Source organism: Anastrepha obliqua, unplaced genomic scaffold (assembly GCF_027943255.1).
Source record: "Anastrepha obliqua isolate idAnaObli1 unplaced genomic scaffold, idAnaObli1_1.0 ptg000012l, whole genome shotgun sequence".
Classification (NCBI taxonomy): Eukaryota; Metazoa; Arthropoda; class Insecta; order Diptera; family Tephritidae; genus Anastrepha; species Anastrepha obliqua.
In genome coordinates, this window is record NW_026562179.1 from 4,372,400 (window position 1) to 4,388,547 (window position 16,148).

Consider the following 16,148-nt stretch of genomic DNA (forward strand, 5'->3'; position numbering starts at 1 on the left):
AGTCGTCTTTCGATGGTGTTGATACTAACATCTATTCCCTTTTTAGCAAGAATTTTTTGGCGAGCTATGCTCCTTCTTTGAGTTGCTTTAAACAAACTGAAGTTTACAATTATTTCTACCCTACTTATATCTAAATGTAGCCACTGCCGCTCGATACGCGGCTTTTGCCGTTCCCACGGACGGAGTTGTTTACTTTAACGTGACCACTTTTTTTCGTTATCCATTCTCACAGGTGATGTTGTTTACTTCAACGTGATCGAATATTTCAGAATGTGGGAATTGTATTTTTAGGTGCAATACGTTGGCTTTGCGTAAGGGTGTCTTATGGCCAGACGTATCGTCAGCAGTTTTTGCAAATGCGCGATCAATAGTATGATATTTGATAATTGGCTCTGCACGCGCTGCAATTTCTGCGATTTTGTTTGTTTGGTTAGCGTTTAGATTTGTATACTATGTTATGCTAACAAGCCCCCCTTTTAAGTTCGAACGTCCGCGTTTGAGGTTTTGATGAAAATATGATTGAGGCCCCTCTACCGCCGTCTCTGCCAACTCAATGGATCGATTCTGTTAGGCCTTCTCGAGTGTTAACCTTCACTTTACTAGGAGTAGGATGATGACTATTAGTACTGTCACTAGGCTGATGTTGGTGGCGTAATTAAAGTAGTTGCTTGATTTTGTGGAAATTATTTGTTTTGTGTTATTGAGGTTTAGCTGTTTTAGCATTTGTAATGATAAGGTTTCTTCGCTTTTATTTGCTTCTGAAAATATCTGAAGTATAGCGGGTAGGGGCTTGTGTGACGATCTTTCTGCATTGGAAAAATGTTTCTTGTGGATTGTAATTGTAGCGTTGCTGTAGTGAATTATGAATGTACCGTTAACGGATGTGGGCTCTTCATTAATTCAGATTTCTCCTCTAAAACCGCTTAAGAATATGATGCCTGGTGATAGTTCCTCCAATTCTGGAATGTGTTCGCTGTTGGTCACTGTGCAATTTGGCAACCGGCTACTTAATAGATTTCTTATACAATATTCGTTACTTAAGTCTAATACATTGTTTTTTGAACATATTTGGAGCGAGTTGTACTGTTTACAATTTCCTAATATTCCGTAAAGATTGTTTTCGCAATTAAGGATTGATTTGAAATTAATTTTATTGATTTTATTATTTTTCTTAACTGCTCTAATGTCTATTGTTTAACAAATTTCGGTCTCTACTGCAGTAAACTTAAATGTAGATTATTGTTTTGCCATTGGTTGTTATTTTAATTTCTGAAAATTCAAGAGCTTCATCTAAGTTTATAAATGGAATATTATCTTTATCAAATATTTGCTTGGCAATATCTATTTCTTCACTTGACATAATAAAAAATTTCCAGTTTACATTTTAGTTTTGAGTTGATTCGATTTCTTTGCTTTTATTATTTTGCAAGTCTTTTATGATATGATTTGTAATGTTCGTAATTTCGTTAACTTTTCCTATGGTGAGTTTATTAATAATGACTTGGTTGTTATTATTTTCTAAAACTTTGTTTAACTTATTTAAAACTATTTCGTGATCTTCGAGGTCTAGACTTCCTGCGATCCATTTCCACGCACTGCCTATAAAGTGAATTGATCTTTTTGGTCTGCCTTCTATGTTAAGATTTCTGAGATGAGCCTGAGAAAGGATAGTTTGGGTTCTTGTAGAGTTCTTCTGATTCTATTGGTGTATTATTCTGAATATTCTGGTCTGCAGTTTGGCTGTCCCTCTTTCTATCGTAACCACACTTCACACAAAAATTAAGGGAGCAGTAAAATTTCCTAAATTTCTTAGTGATTTTTGTAAAGCTGTATCGCGGTGAAAAATATGCGCACGGAGCTCCAACAAAAATCATTTAGAAACTCTAAGTTTCTAATTTTAATATCTTTAAGCAAATTTTTTTTTTTATTTAACTGTTATTTTGTAATCGTCAGTTAAAGGGCGACACAAAAATTTTCGAAATTTTTTCTTTTTTTTGTTTGATTGCACGGGCTTGGACAAATTCATCCGACTAAAACTAGCCATACAGTCAACTAGCTCGATTATTTAGCTTCAATTTGCTTTGTTTTGAATTCTCGCTACGATCATTTCTCTCTGAGATATCCGCATTTTACGAAAAAATACCACTTTATCTTTGATCATTGATATCTCAACAACTAATAACGCCACAATAAACTAAATAACCATTTGTGGAACAACATCAAGACGCACACCACAAACACCTAACAGAAGTGTACGCGCCAAATATTTATTTATTTAAACTAAATAACGGTTTTGGAAAGTGGAATAAATTTCCTATAAGAGAAAAATTTTGTTTTTACCCTTAACGTTGGTTTGAAGTGAACACAGAAAAACGCCTTTTTATGGGTTTTCAGAAAATCTATCGCTCATTTACAAATATTAATGCGGGAACTCATGTTTCCAGGGATTTTATTGTTTAGTATTCCATTAATAACTCTGTAAATTTTTAAGTCGATCCATTAAGACGTTTTTCCGGACAGATTGATCAAAATGTTACAAAAGAATTATGGAAACCGCGGCATTGTTTTTAAACATTGGCTAAACATTATCACATAAAATTGAAAAAACATTTTTTTTTTTCAACTTTTTTCGCATTTTTGCATTGGTATCTTATTAAATTAAAACAAAAAAAAAATTTCAAATTTTCAAATAATTTTATCTTGATAAAAGATTAGTTTTGAAAAAATCTGTTGCTTGGACGTATATTTAGTCAGTAGAAAATTTAATATGTAAATTTATTGCACGAATCCCATCTAGTACTGAAGAATGTCTTGGTGGTATCAATTTAAAAACACAAACATTAGTAAAATTAGGGTACGCAGCGGTTAAATAGTCTCAATAAGTGCTCAGTATTGTTGCTGAACATAGTTTTTTTGAAAATTAAAAAAAAAAAAACAAAATGAAAGGAATTTAATGTTGGTAAAATATAAAATTTAATTTTGCCTACTTTGTGGCCGAAAATGTCTACGTATGTGTGGTGTGTGATTTCTATATTTCCTGCGACCGACTTAACCTTGAAGAGTTGTTCGTTAGGATTGGATATAGTTTTTATTGGAACCGGTGTGTATTAGGAAGTCTAGAGCATCTCTACTCCTAGCGGTGAATTCATAGCATGGGAGTGAAGATGGCGTTAATCTAAAAACTGAATTTCATCACATTCGATATATTTGTTTTCATCATATTCCTGCCTATCCTCTGTCATAAAGTTAATATTGTTCTCCATTGGTCTTTCCTGTTGTCCTTCGTAATTATTTGAATAATAAGTGTTTCAAAATATTTGATTTGGATCTGCCTGTATTTGGTAATTGTTTGTATCTGGAGCTACCGTATAGGTGTGATATGTTCTTTGCAATTTATTAGGTGGATGTGCTTGTAGGGTCAAGAGGGGACGTTTTGGTGCGAAGTTATTTTGGTTATTAACAGGTCTATTCTGGTAGTTTACTTGTCTTGAGTGTAAAGATCTATCCACGTCCATAGGGGCAGGTGGTTTTGGTGGTAAATTGGGCATATTAGCTTGGTTTGCTTGATCATTATATCCTATTCCATTTGTTCGGAATCCTTGATCGTATTGGGGATAGTTTTATCGGTTCGGTTGAGCAAATGATTGGTGAGGCCGAAATTTTGTGGTGCGAACGAGTTCTGCGGATATTTACCTGGTTGTCGATTGGTTGTTTATTGCCTTGGTGCCAAATTCGTCCTGGGCGTTGCGAAATAAGTTAATTAGGGATAGAAAGGTTGGTTGTTATAGTGGTTCATAGTATGCCGAGGAGGACGTGGTGGCGTGTTATTAAAGGATCTATTCACAGTATGCGCGTGGTTCATGCAGTATTGTCCAGTTTCTGACACAAATGCAGTGCTTGTGGTAAAGTGTTTGGTTCGAGAATACTGAGGAGGATGGGTAAATCTCCGTTAAGTCCGCGGATGAAAGTGTCAAGAGCTTTTTCTCTGTATGAGCTTATCATTGCCCTCGTCGCTTAAGTCTAGACAAGATATTTTGTCCAGGATCAAAGATAGGTGTTGATACACTTTTTGGTCAAATGTTGGTATGTCATCGTGTCGTTACCCTAAAGTGGTCATTTGGTATTCGAGTGTACCTATGTCCCTTTGTCGGAGTAGTGCATCATCAGATATTTTCGTATCTGTGTCCAGTCCAGAGGAGTGTTATAAGATTCTAAGGCGGTATCTGTACCTAGGTGTGTCTTTCAACTCCTCGTAGGCTTTAAAAATCCTATCTAAACTTTTCGCCAGGAGCTGAATTCGCCTGGTCGTCCGGAAAATTCCCTAAGACATTTTACCAAGTCCGGGATTCTGTCTAATTCGGTCACATTTCGCTCGTTCAGCGATATATTATAGTTCGGCTCACTATAGTCCCTAAGATTTGGAGTACTCATATTTTTAAGTACTTCTCTCACAATTCTTTCAATACCAGGATGGGTTGGCTGGGTCAGAATCTCCATACTCTATCCTGAACTGATTTAATTGCTCTACTAATTCTTCTGCGGTCCCTGGCATTTTCTATATATTTTTTTTGTTTTTGTTAACATTTTTTTTTTTAATAAGTATATATTTCCCAAATTTTACAAATATTTTTTTTTTAGATTTTTAACTTTTTCTTCAGTATTAAAAATCTATTTTTTTCTTTTCTCAAAATTTTTCTAAATAATCTTTTTACTCTTTAATTCTTTAAAAGTATCTATTTTTTTTTTCTCAAAATTTTTCAAAATATTTTTTTCACTCTCTAATTCTTTAAAAATATCTATTTTTTCTTTCCTCAAATTTTAAAAAATATTTTTTTCCCATTCTTTTATTCTTTAAAAAATTTAAATTTTACAAAATATTCTTTTCACTCTTTAATTCTTTAAAAATAACTATTTTTCCTTTCCTTAAATTTTACAAAATATTTTTATCACTCTTTTATTCTTTAAGAAATTCAAATTTTAAAAAATATTCTTTTTACTCTTTAATTATTTACAAATATCTATATTTTCTTTTCCTCAAATTTTACCAAATATTTTCTTATCACGCCTTTTTTTTTTAAAAACTAGTTTTTATTTCACAATTTTTTTTATTAAATTACTTTGTTAGAAATAACTATTTTAAAAGTAATCTTAGATTGAAGTCCAGTGCTGCATGTGGATGTTTTTGGGCGCTTTGGTAACTTCCTTTTCCTTTTGTACTCTGGTCCTTCGGCGTCACTCTTGTTCCACTTCGTCTCACGCTATTTGTCGTTTTTTTCACTTTTTTTTCTAGTTTATCACTCACGACGTTTCGCGTAGTCGTACTTTTTGATTTTCGGACTTTGAGAACTCCGGCACATGTCGCAATCCATAAAATTTCAAGAGAATAAACAAATTTTTTATTAAAACAGAATCATCAATTTTATTAAACCAATGTAATTTAGCAAGCGTAGAAGCACATCAACTATACAGAATGATATCCAATTTAAAGGTGAATTCGGTGAGTGAGCTAGTAATTGAAGTGCAAAAATTTCAATATAAGTCAGATGAACTAACGGTATATTATCACAATGATCATTATATTGATTTGTCGAACATAGATAGTTTACTTGTAAACACAGTTAAAGAAATGACACAAGGGACTCTATTAGTCAAAATTTACGAAGAACGGAACATTAATGATATCTTAAAAATATTGACCAAAAGGAGATTCGAAAATACACGCATTAGGCCAGAGTATAGGAAATTTAAGACTAATGACGACAGGACATTTAGACAAAATCGACCTCAAAACAAGAATACATTTAACAACCAGAATAACAATAACAACCAGGGAGACTATCAGCAAAATGATGTAGGACAAAGTTATTTTAGACAGAATACTGGACAGGCACGAAATAATAACAATATTAATAATAATGATAATTATAAGACCTCAGGACGATTTCGAATTCCAAATAGTAGGGATAATAACCCATCAGGCAACTTCCAGTGTTTCGGGCAGGTAGGACACCCTAGGCCAAATTTCAATCAAAATAGATGGAATCAACCTAGGCAAAAGCTGAACGAACCCATTGACGTTGATAATACAGAACATTATTGTATACACAATATCCAGAGGGTCGGGCAGGTAGGACACCCTAGGCCATTTTTCAGCCAAAATCGCTTGGAACAACCTAGGCAAGACCTAAACGCACCCATGAAATCCAGAAATGATGTACAAAACTATAAGTTAAATGAAATAATAGAAAATTCTGAACTAAAAGAATGTAAATGCGACGGAGGTCAATTTAAACAAACCCCTAATAATCAAAATCAATTTTTTTGGAAACAAGCTCAGACTACTTACCCCACGTAAAGTTAACAATTAATAATAAAGAATATAATGCACTAATAGATGCCAGTGCAAATATAAGTTTAATAGACAATGATATGAAAGAACTTAAGAAAACATTACTTACAAACCCAATTGAAATCAGTACAATAAATAAAAAGGATATAATAAGATATGAAGTGCTAACAGACGCACCTTAAGGGGTAACACCACTGTACACGCGTAAAATAAACACGATTTTTAAAGAATTTTTTTGTACAGAAGAAAGGGAAAGGAATCACTCTGATTTGGGGAGTTATTACTAATATACTAAAATACAAAACTACAAAGTTTGATCGAAAAATTTTACAAAATGGCGGCATTCGAGACATTTTTGTAATGTGGTTTCTCTTGAAGGAGCTCCGCGGCACGCAGCACAGAGGGTGCAAATTTTAATCTGGAACAAACAAACATTTTTTTTCTTAATCTAGATAAAAATAGCTAGAGAAACACGTAGGGGATTTAAAAAATATTTATTTTTGTGGAATTAGCAAGCATTTGAAGGAAAAAACTCTATTTTGGACTAAAAAAACGGCATTTAAATAATTATAACAATCGTTTAAATTAATCTATCGAAAAACCCCCACGCACTTCTCTTAAGAAGGTTATTATACAGACATAGTGAAAAACCTGATTAAAAATATTAAAAATTGTTTGAGTTATGCTGCGTGCCAATTTCAGAAAACGTGTTTTGAGAAAAACGCGTTTAAAGTTTGGAAATTTGGAGAAGTCGTTAGGTAGCAGTCACTAACGCTTGGTTAAAAGCTTAAAATATTTATGAAATAAACTTCGGTAACGTATAAAACTTTTTGTTCTGTATTTTAAAAGGTTCAAAGAATTCTTTAAGCTTATAAAAAAAAAATCAATTTTTTGAAATATCTACAGTGGTGTTACCCCTTAAGAACTTAACGTAAATGGAAATGCGAAAATCAGGTGGAAAGCGACAAAATTGAAAGGACGAAAATACAAATTTATCATAGGCATTGATTTAATGAACTGCTTTAAAACAGTAATAAATCTAGAGGATGGTCACATATCCTTCAATAATAGAATAACAAATTTTACAGTAAACCCATATAAAAACATCCAAGTTTACACACTGGAAGGATCAGACTTTGACTGGGACAGAATTCAGTTGAACCATTTGAATACAGAAGAATATAGAGAAGTAAAGGACATATTGAATAGATTCAAGAAATTATTTTTTAAGGAAGGCGACAAGCTGACCAGTACAATGGAAATTAAACACGAAATCAGAACAACAACGGATGCACAGATAAACGCTAAACTATATCGGTATCCACCACAACACAAAGTAGAGGTTAGAAGACAAATTAAAGAAATCAAGGAGCAGGGAATAATTAGGAAGAGCTGCTCTCGATATGCGAGCCCATTAATAGTTGTACCAAAGAAGTTAGATAATTCAGGAGAAAAAGAGTACAGGATAGTAGTGGATTACAGCAAATTAAATGAAATAACAATAGATGATAAATTTCCACTACCAAACATCGACTCAATTCTGGACAAGCTAGGAAGGGCACAATTCTTCACAACCTTAGATCTAGCTAAGGGATATCATCAAATTTTAATAGAAGAAAAAGACAGGGAAAAGACAGCTTTTGTTACACCCCACGGACTATATGAATCAATACGAATGCCGTTTGGGCTGAAAATGCCCCAGCGACATTCCAACGACTTAGGAACGAAACATTACGCGAATTCATAAAAGAAAATGCGTTGTTTATCTGGACGACATTCTAATATTTAGTACTTCTCTAAAGGAACATGTAAAAGCAATAACAGATATTTTCAAAGTATTAGAGGACGAAAATTTAAAAATACAAATAGACAAGTGTAACTTTATGAAAAAGGAAACCGAATTTCTAGGTCATATTTTGACAAGTGAAAGATTAAAGCCCAATCCAAATAAAATAAAAGTAATTCAAGAATTAGATATACCACGAACAGAAAAACAGATAAAAAGTATTCTGGATCTTACAGGATACTATAGAAAGTTTGTAAAAGACTACGCCAAGGTGGCCCAACCGATGACAAAATATTAAAAAAAGGCGTAAAAGTGAATTCAAAAGACCCTACCTATGTCGAAGCGTTTGAAAACAACTGTTCTTATCCAATATTAAGGTACCCCAATTTTGATAGACAGTTCACATTAACTACGGATGCATCCAATTATGAAATTGGTGCTGTCCTTTCACAAGAAGGACACCCGATTTGCTTCACATCCAGAACATTAAACAATCACGAACGAAATTATTCAGCAACAGACAAAGAATTCTTAGCAATTTTGTGGAGTGTAAATTACCTGAGACCATATTTGTATGGTAAGAAATTTAAAATTCTTACTGATCATCAACCCATTAAGTTTTTATGCACAAAATACAAAGGAAAGGATATATCGCCAAGATACCAACAATGGATACTCAAACTAGTACGATTTGAAAGTAGACTATATAGGTAGAGAGAACAAAGTAGCGGATTTTCTCAGTAAAATAGAAAAAAGTGAAGATAATATTTTGAAATATGTAGATGGTGGCAGTTCCAATAGCATAAACTTAATTTCGCTCGGTGGGGAGGAAGACAACGTAAGCATGGCAACAGTACATTCAGCAGAGGAGAATTTGGGTGATCATTTTATCATTAAGGAAGAAATCGTCAATAAATATAGTACACAAATCATAATAACAAATAACAAAGTGGAAGAAATGAAGATTATACATAATAAAATAATCATTTTTATAGCTGAAGCAGATTTCAATGAAATGTGAGAAATATTTAAGAAATATATTACAAAAGGAAAAGTAGGGATCTATGTGGAAGTTTCAGATCACAGCTGATGCTTTCCATTTCAATTCAACCGGGCTATTCGGGTCATGTTTTTCGATTTCGTTGTAACTCAAATATGTTGCTCCCTAGTCAAAATAATGAGACACGTATTTTTTTGTTCGCCCGAAAAAAATTTTTTTCAAGAGTTATCGGCAATTTTGTTTTTCGGCTCAAAATCGATTTTTTTTAATTACATAAGAACATTTTTTTTTTTAAATGCTCATAACTTAGTCAAAAATGAACCAATTTTAATGATTATGGATTCAAAATGATCGTCATTACTTACACGAACGATTTCATGCAGAAACAATTGCAAACAAGTAGTTGAACATTTTTTATTTTCCAAAAAACAAAAAGTGCGAAACAGGTTTTTTACTCAAAAATTCATTACTCAAAAACAACTCATTTTAGCTACTGGGCGTTCAGCTCAATTGAAGTTTGAGGTGTCCTCTTGATTTGGAAAAAGTTATAAAGAAAAAAAATACACTTTTTGAAATATTGAATTTCGAAAAAGTTTCAAATAAAAAATTTTCAACTACTTTTTTGCAATTGTTTCTACATAAGGTCGCTCGTGTAAGTAATGACGATCATTTTGAACCCAAAATTATTAAAATCGGTTCATTTTTGACTAAGTTATGAGCATTTAAAAAAAATGTTCTTATATAATTAAAAAAAAACGATTTTGAGCCGAAAAACAAAATTGCCGATAACTCTTGAAAAAGATTTTTTTCGGGCGAACAAAAAAATACGTGTCTCATTATTTTGACCAGAGAGCAACATATTTGAGTTACATCGAAATCGAAGAACATGACCCGAATAGCCCGGTTGAATTGAAGTGGAAAGCATCAGCTATAATAAAGTACAGGAGAAGCTTATTGAAATCTATTCGAACGACAGTCAGGTAAAATTTATTAAATGTACAAGAAGAGCAGAAGTTATCGAAACTGAGGTTGAAGGGATAAAACAAATCTCATTATACCATGTGAGAGAAAGTTTACATTCCGGTATTTTAGAAACATACAATCAAATAAAAAATAAAATCTATTACCCTAAGTTAATGGAATTGGTTCACTTCGTTATTAATCAATGTGAAATTTGCCAAGAAGTTAAGTACGACAGGAAGCCCCTAAAACCGAAATTAAATTTCTCAGAAGCGCCAGCCAAGAAAAATGAAGTTATACACAAAGATGTCATGAAGGGAAACCACTTTTTAACAGTTATAGATAAATTCTCAAAGTTCGGAGCAGCGTACCTCTTGAATGATAGAAATCATATTAGCATTGTTGAACAGTTAGAAGAACATTTTGCTAAATTAGGGAAACCGAGGAAAATAATTGCAGATAACGAATTTAAGGCCGCGAGAATAAGAGAATTTTTGGACATAGGAAATGTAGAGCTTCATCTAACAAAACCTAATAGCCATACTGGCAATGCCGATATTGAAAGGTTTCACAACACGATCGCGGAAAAGTTTAGAATTTTATATATTATATATTAGAAAAAGGTTTATCAATTAAACGCTTAATACAGAAAGCCATACGAAATTACAATGATAGATTCCATTCAACAATAAAATGTACACCAACCGCAGTACATGACAATAAAATAGATCCGGAAATAATAAAAAGCAATTTAAAAGCAACGAAGCATACAATTATAAGCAATCTAAATAAAACCAGGAGGGACTATAAAGAAGATAAAACAGAAGTATTCATAAAGAACTATAAAGCGGTTAGGCATAAAGAACAACCAAAGTATAGGAAGGAAAAATTAGAGAACTTTCATCCTAACAACATTAAAATACCATTAAAATATGCAGATACTCACTATGATATTAGCACTGACATGGATAGGACATAGTGACACCACGATAATTTTAATGGAACTGACGGACCAAACAGGATTTTTTGACATACAAATAAGAGACCAGGATATAGTTAAGGACAGTGGTATAGTACTCCAGATAATTGACGTAAAATTATTATTAACGAAATGACGGAAAATATTATACAAGTAAAGACAATTAACAAAAATGTATTACAAACAGAGTTATTAGAAGCGAGAAATAAGTTAATGACATTAATACCAATAGAAAAAAGGCATAAGAGAGGGCTTGTAAACGCAATAGGTACTGTAGCAAAATGGACATTTGGCACAATGGACGATGACGACAGACAGACAATTCAAAAACATTAAACACAAACGGACGAAATGTTGAATCAACAAATACACATAAATGAATATTTTAATTTGGTAATGAAACAAATAAGAAATATTGTACAAGATGATAGGAAAGAAAAAGGACTTAATAGTATAAATAAATTCATGGACGAAGAATATCAACAACATATGTACTTACAACAGATGACAAAAATTCAGTTAATAAAAAGTAAAATAGACAATGTAGTCGCAGCCAAATATGGTCTAATTCACCCAAATATTCTAACAAATCAGGAAATTACCAGTTATAACATTGATTTCAATAAATTAAAATATTTACAGCTAGGAATAGCAACTTTTAATAATACCTATTTAATACTAAGCATTAGAATTCCAAAATCATTCATACAAATAAAAATAAGGAAAATTGTACCACTACCAAATAAGAATAAAAAAGAAATAGAAGCAGAAATAGAGGAAGTTTTTACTTATAAAGAAAAAATTATGTAATTTGAAGAAACTAAACATTTCAGACAACTAAAACCCAGCACTCATTATATAACAATGAAAAATAGTAAATTAATATCAAGTAAAGAATTAGAAATTATAACGCTGGACGAAAAAACAGTCCTATTTACAACACATGTAACATGAATGACACTGTTTTAAACGGAAATTATGCAATCCAATTTAACAATTGTCCAATAAAAATTAATGATTATTATTACTCTACTTGGATTGAGAGATTCGAAGGAAATATTATGATATTGCAATATGACAATATAAAGAATTTTACAGAAAACTTACATTCGAACAAATAGATGAAGATAATAAAATAAATTTCAGAAATATATCTAAGTTGAAAATTCATTACAAAATCATATAACAGTAATATTAATAATTGTAATTTGGAGAACAAAAATAAAATATATTAAAATAAATCTATATAAAAGAATTCAGGAGAATTCTAATCTAAAGGGGAGAGAAGTTACATATACAAACAGTTACATTGATTTCAAAGCCAATGCACCTGATAAATTCGAAGAATTTTTAAATAAAATTGACCAAATATCAATTTTCGGCACATGTCGCAATCCATAAAATTTCAAGAGAATAAACGAATTTTTTATTAAAACAGAATCATCAATTTTATTAAACCAATGTACAGTAGGTTCTGTTTTTATGCGGCTTTTTTTTATGCGGTTTTGAAATAGTGCGGTTTTTTTTTAAATTACAAAATGCATGTCGACCTATCGGGAATTGTACATATAAACAAGATTCTAAACCAGCTAAGCAAAAACTCATCACAGATTACATCAGAAATGCTAACCCTACAAGTATGGAAGATATATAAAGATATAATTTTCAAAGATACAATCTTTTGTTTAAGCGATTTTATTTAATTATTTCAGATTCATGCGGTCTATGGAACGTATCTATAGTAATAATATGGGACTAGTGCCCTTTTTTATGCGATTATTTCAGATTTATGCGGTTTTAGCATTTGAAACGTATCTATAGTTTTACTATAGAACTAGTAGCTTTTTTTATGCTGTTTCTTTTTTATGCTGTTTCTTGCGGAACGTATCTACCGCATAAAAACAGAACCTACTGTAATTTAGCAAGTAAGAAAAACAGAATTGCAAAATATACCGAGTAAGCAAATATGTACACATAGGTAAGCTTTGATTGAACCTTAAGTGAAATAATAAAATCTGTATATGTTGCACTTCCGCTCCCATACCGTAAATGCAATACTAAATAATATTAAAAAATTAATTTATTATTTTTCGGTCGCAATTCTGAAAACTGCAACCGTTTCAAAAATTAACTTAAAGAAGAATTAAGAAAATAATAAATTTTAACAAATATTGCCAGATTCGCATTTATTGCATTTCCGTTCCCATTACGAAAATGCAATGTTGAATTACCCTATAAAAACACAAATGCAAATAGTTTTAAGTCAGTCTTGTTCCTCCCGTTCATCGAAGTAGTTGCTGAGCTTAATAAATAAACAATTTTATAAATAAAAAATAGTTTAAAAAAACTAAAAAACACGCTTTTATTGCTAATCAAACTAAAAAGTAGAAAATAAATTTTAATGACAAAGAGACCTATAATGAAGTAATAGCAAATCGAACGATCAGAGTTAAAAGCGTGGGATGCTTGATATAGTAAATATTACAATCATTCTATTGGCAACTACCTATGTACAGAGGGTTATGAAAGTGAAGCAAAATGCATCCCACGCTTTTAACTTTAATTTGAATTACTCTATTTGTATCTTAATTTTTGTTATAATTCTGTTCTGAGGTAGTTGACTATGACTGATCGTTCGATTTGCTATTACTTCATTATAGGTCCCTTTGTCATTAAAATTTATTTTCTACTTTTTAGTTCGATTAGCAATAAAAGCGTTTTTTTTAGTTTTTTTAAACTATTTTTTATTTTCTACTTTTTAGGTCGATTAGCAATAAAAGCGTGTTTTTTAGTTTTTTTTTTTAACTATTTTTTATTCTTAATTTCTCCCGATCTAAAGCATTCAAAAGGAATGTAATGATGCAATTTTGTTTTAAGTCTAATTATTGTAACAGTCTAACAAATGTAAAAAAAGAAAGTGTGTGGTAGTTCACGGAACCCGCACGATTGAAGTGAAACTTCTTTTATCAACAAATCAATAATTTAACTATTATTTCAATATAATGCATGCAGAAGTCATGGAAAGCATGGAATGGAATTTTATTAAACAGAATTATTTATTTATTTTAATATAAAAAGAAATGAATTTATTGTACTCAATTACATTTGGTTCTCGGCATTGTCATTATCATTATTGGATTCGTTTTCCAAAAATGAAACAAGGGCTTTATGGTAACTGAAATACGTAAAAAATGATCTACATTCTAATCTATCAAGGTATCGATGAAATACTGCATCAATGGTAGTTCCGCATCTTGTTGTTGGTACTACAAATTATCACTTATCGTACAACCGGAGGATTCACTGTCACGGTGTTCAACAGTAGCTCTTAATTTTTTACGCTCCAAATACTCACGTTGCCGTTCAGCACCTGTTTTCGGTTTCCGTTTTTGTTGATTTGATGCCATATTTAACAGAAATCAATCAACAAAACAAAATATGTTTGTAAGATTTGCTCAAAACTACACACACACTCTATGACGCGTCTCGCGTTACTAATAATATTGTGTTTGGGATAACTGTCAACTGTTTCCACCGAAATGCGTTCGCAAAGTGTATGGTCTTTGGTATGGTAAACAGATTTATGATACATTATTTTGCGGCGACAGCACAGCGCGATAGCCCAGCGGCTAGCAATGTGGGCTTCCGATCCGAAATCCTTGGTTCGAATCACAAGAAAAATTTTTTTTTTTTTTTTTTTATACATTTATTTCAATTTGTTTTATGATATGTTTATGAGCAGATTTTTTTCATGGCAGAAATACACTCGGAGGTTTGCCATTGCCTGCCGAGGGGCGACCGCTATTAGAAAAATGTTTTCATTAATTTTGCTTTCACCGAGATTCGAACCAACGACCTCTCTGTGAATTCCGAATGGTGATCACGCACCAACCCACTCGGCTACGGCGGCCATCAATCAAATGTCATATTTACAAATTACATTCGATAAGACGACACGCCACGCCAGTCTTTTAACAGATGGCGCTGGCATAGCGTGAGTTTTACGTAGTTTAGCGTAGTTTTACTCCTCACAGCGTTTCATCCACGCCACGCTTTTAACAGATGGCGCTGGCGTAGCGTCACATATTGATGAAACGCTATGGTTTTACTCCTCACAGCGTTTCATCCTTCGAGACAAAAGAAGTTTCACTTCAAAAAAAAATTATTTTCAGTAGTTACTTTAAAAGTTATTCACGAAAAACCAAAAAAATGTACTGACAAAAGTGTACATACGTTATATTAGGACACTTATTTTGCTCTCCTTTTCTGTGAATACTTAACTGTAAAGTTCCATTTATTTTATTTTGTGGTTCTACTTTGCATTCTTCTTAAAATTTATGGCATTTTGTCTTTCGAAAAAGTGTACGATCGGAATAATGTCGCTCCGCAAAGAAATCTCTACTGATTTGAGAAAATTAGTTGTTGAGTACAGAAGTAATAAGACATACTTTGGTTAAATAGCCGATTTATTGCATTTAAGCAAGTCTACGGTACAAACTATTTGTAAAAACTTTGAAACAACAAATTCTCTGGTTGGATTAAGCCGCGTAGTGGCCGGCCCAAGAAGCTCAACCGGAGAGATGTATTCTTTATTCGCAAAGCAGTGAATCAGAATCCGAAAATACATGCTACTGATTTGGCCCAGGAGGTAGTCGAGAGGTATCAAATTGTTGTCCACCCACGTACAATAAGCAGGACCCTTAATAATGAAGGTAACAACTGCAGAACTCCTCGCAAGAAGCCCCTTATAAGCGAGAAAAACTGAAAGCTTCGTATGGAGTTTGCAAAAAAGCACCTTATAAGGGAATAGAATTTTGGAAACTAGTTTTATTCACTGATGAGTCCAAATACAACATATTTGGATACGACGGCAAAGCCAAAGTTTCGAGAAAATCAAACACTGCCTTCGATCCCACTGCCACACTGCCAAGAATCTGATTCCGACTGTAGAGCATGGTGATGGCAGTGTCATGGTTTGGGGAGCAGTTGCAGCCACAGGAGCTGGAAACCTCGTTTTCATTGAAGAAAATATGAATCGCTTCTAATACAAGCACATTTTGGAACAAAACCTGAT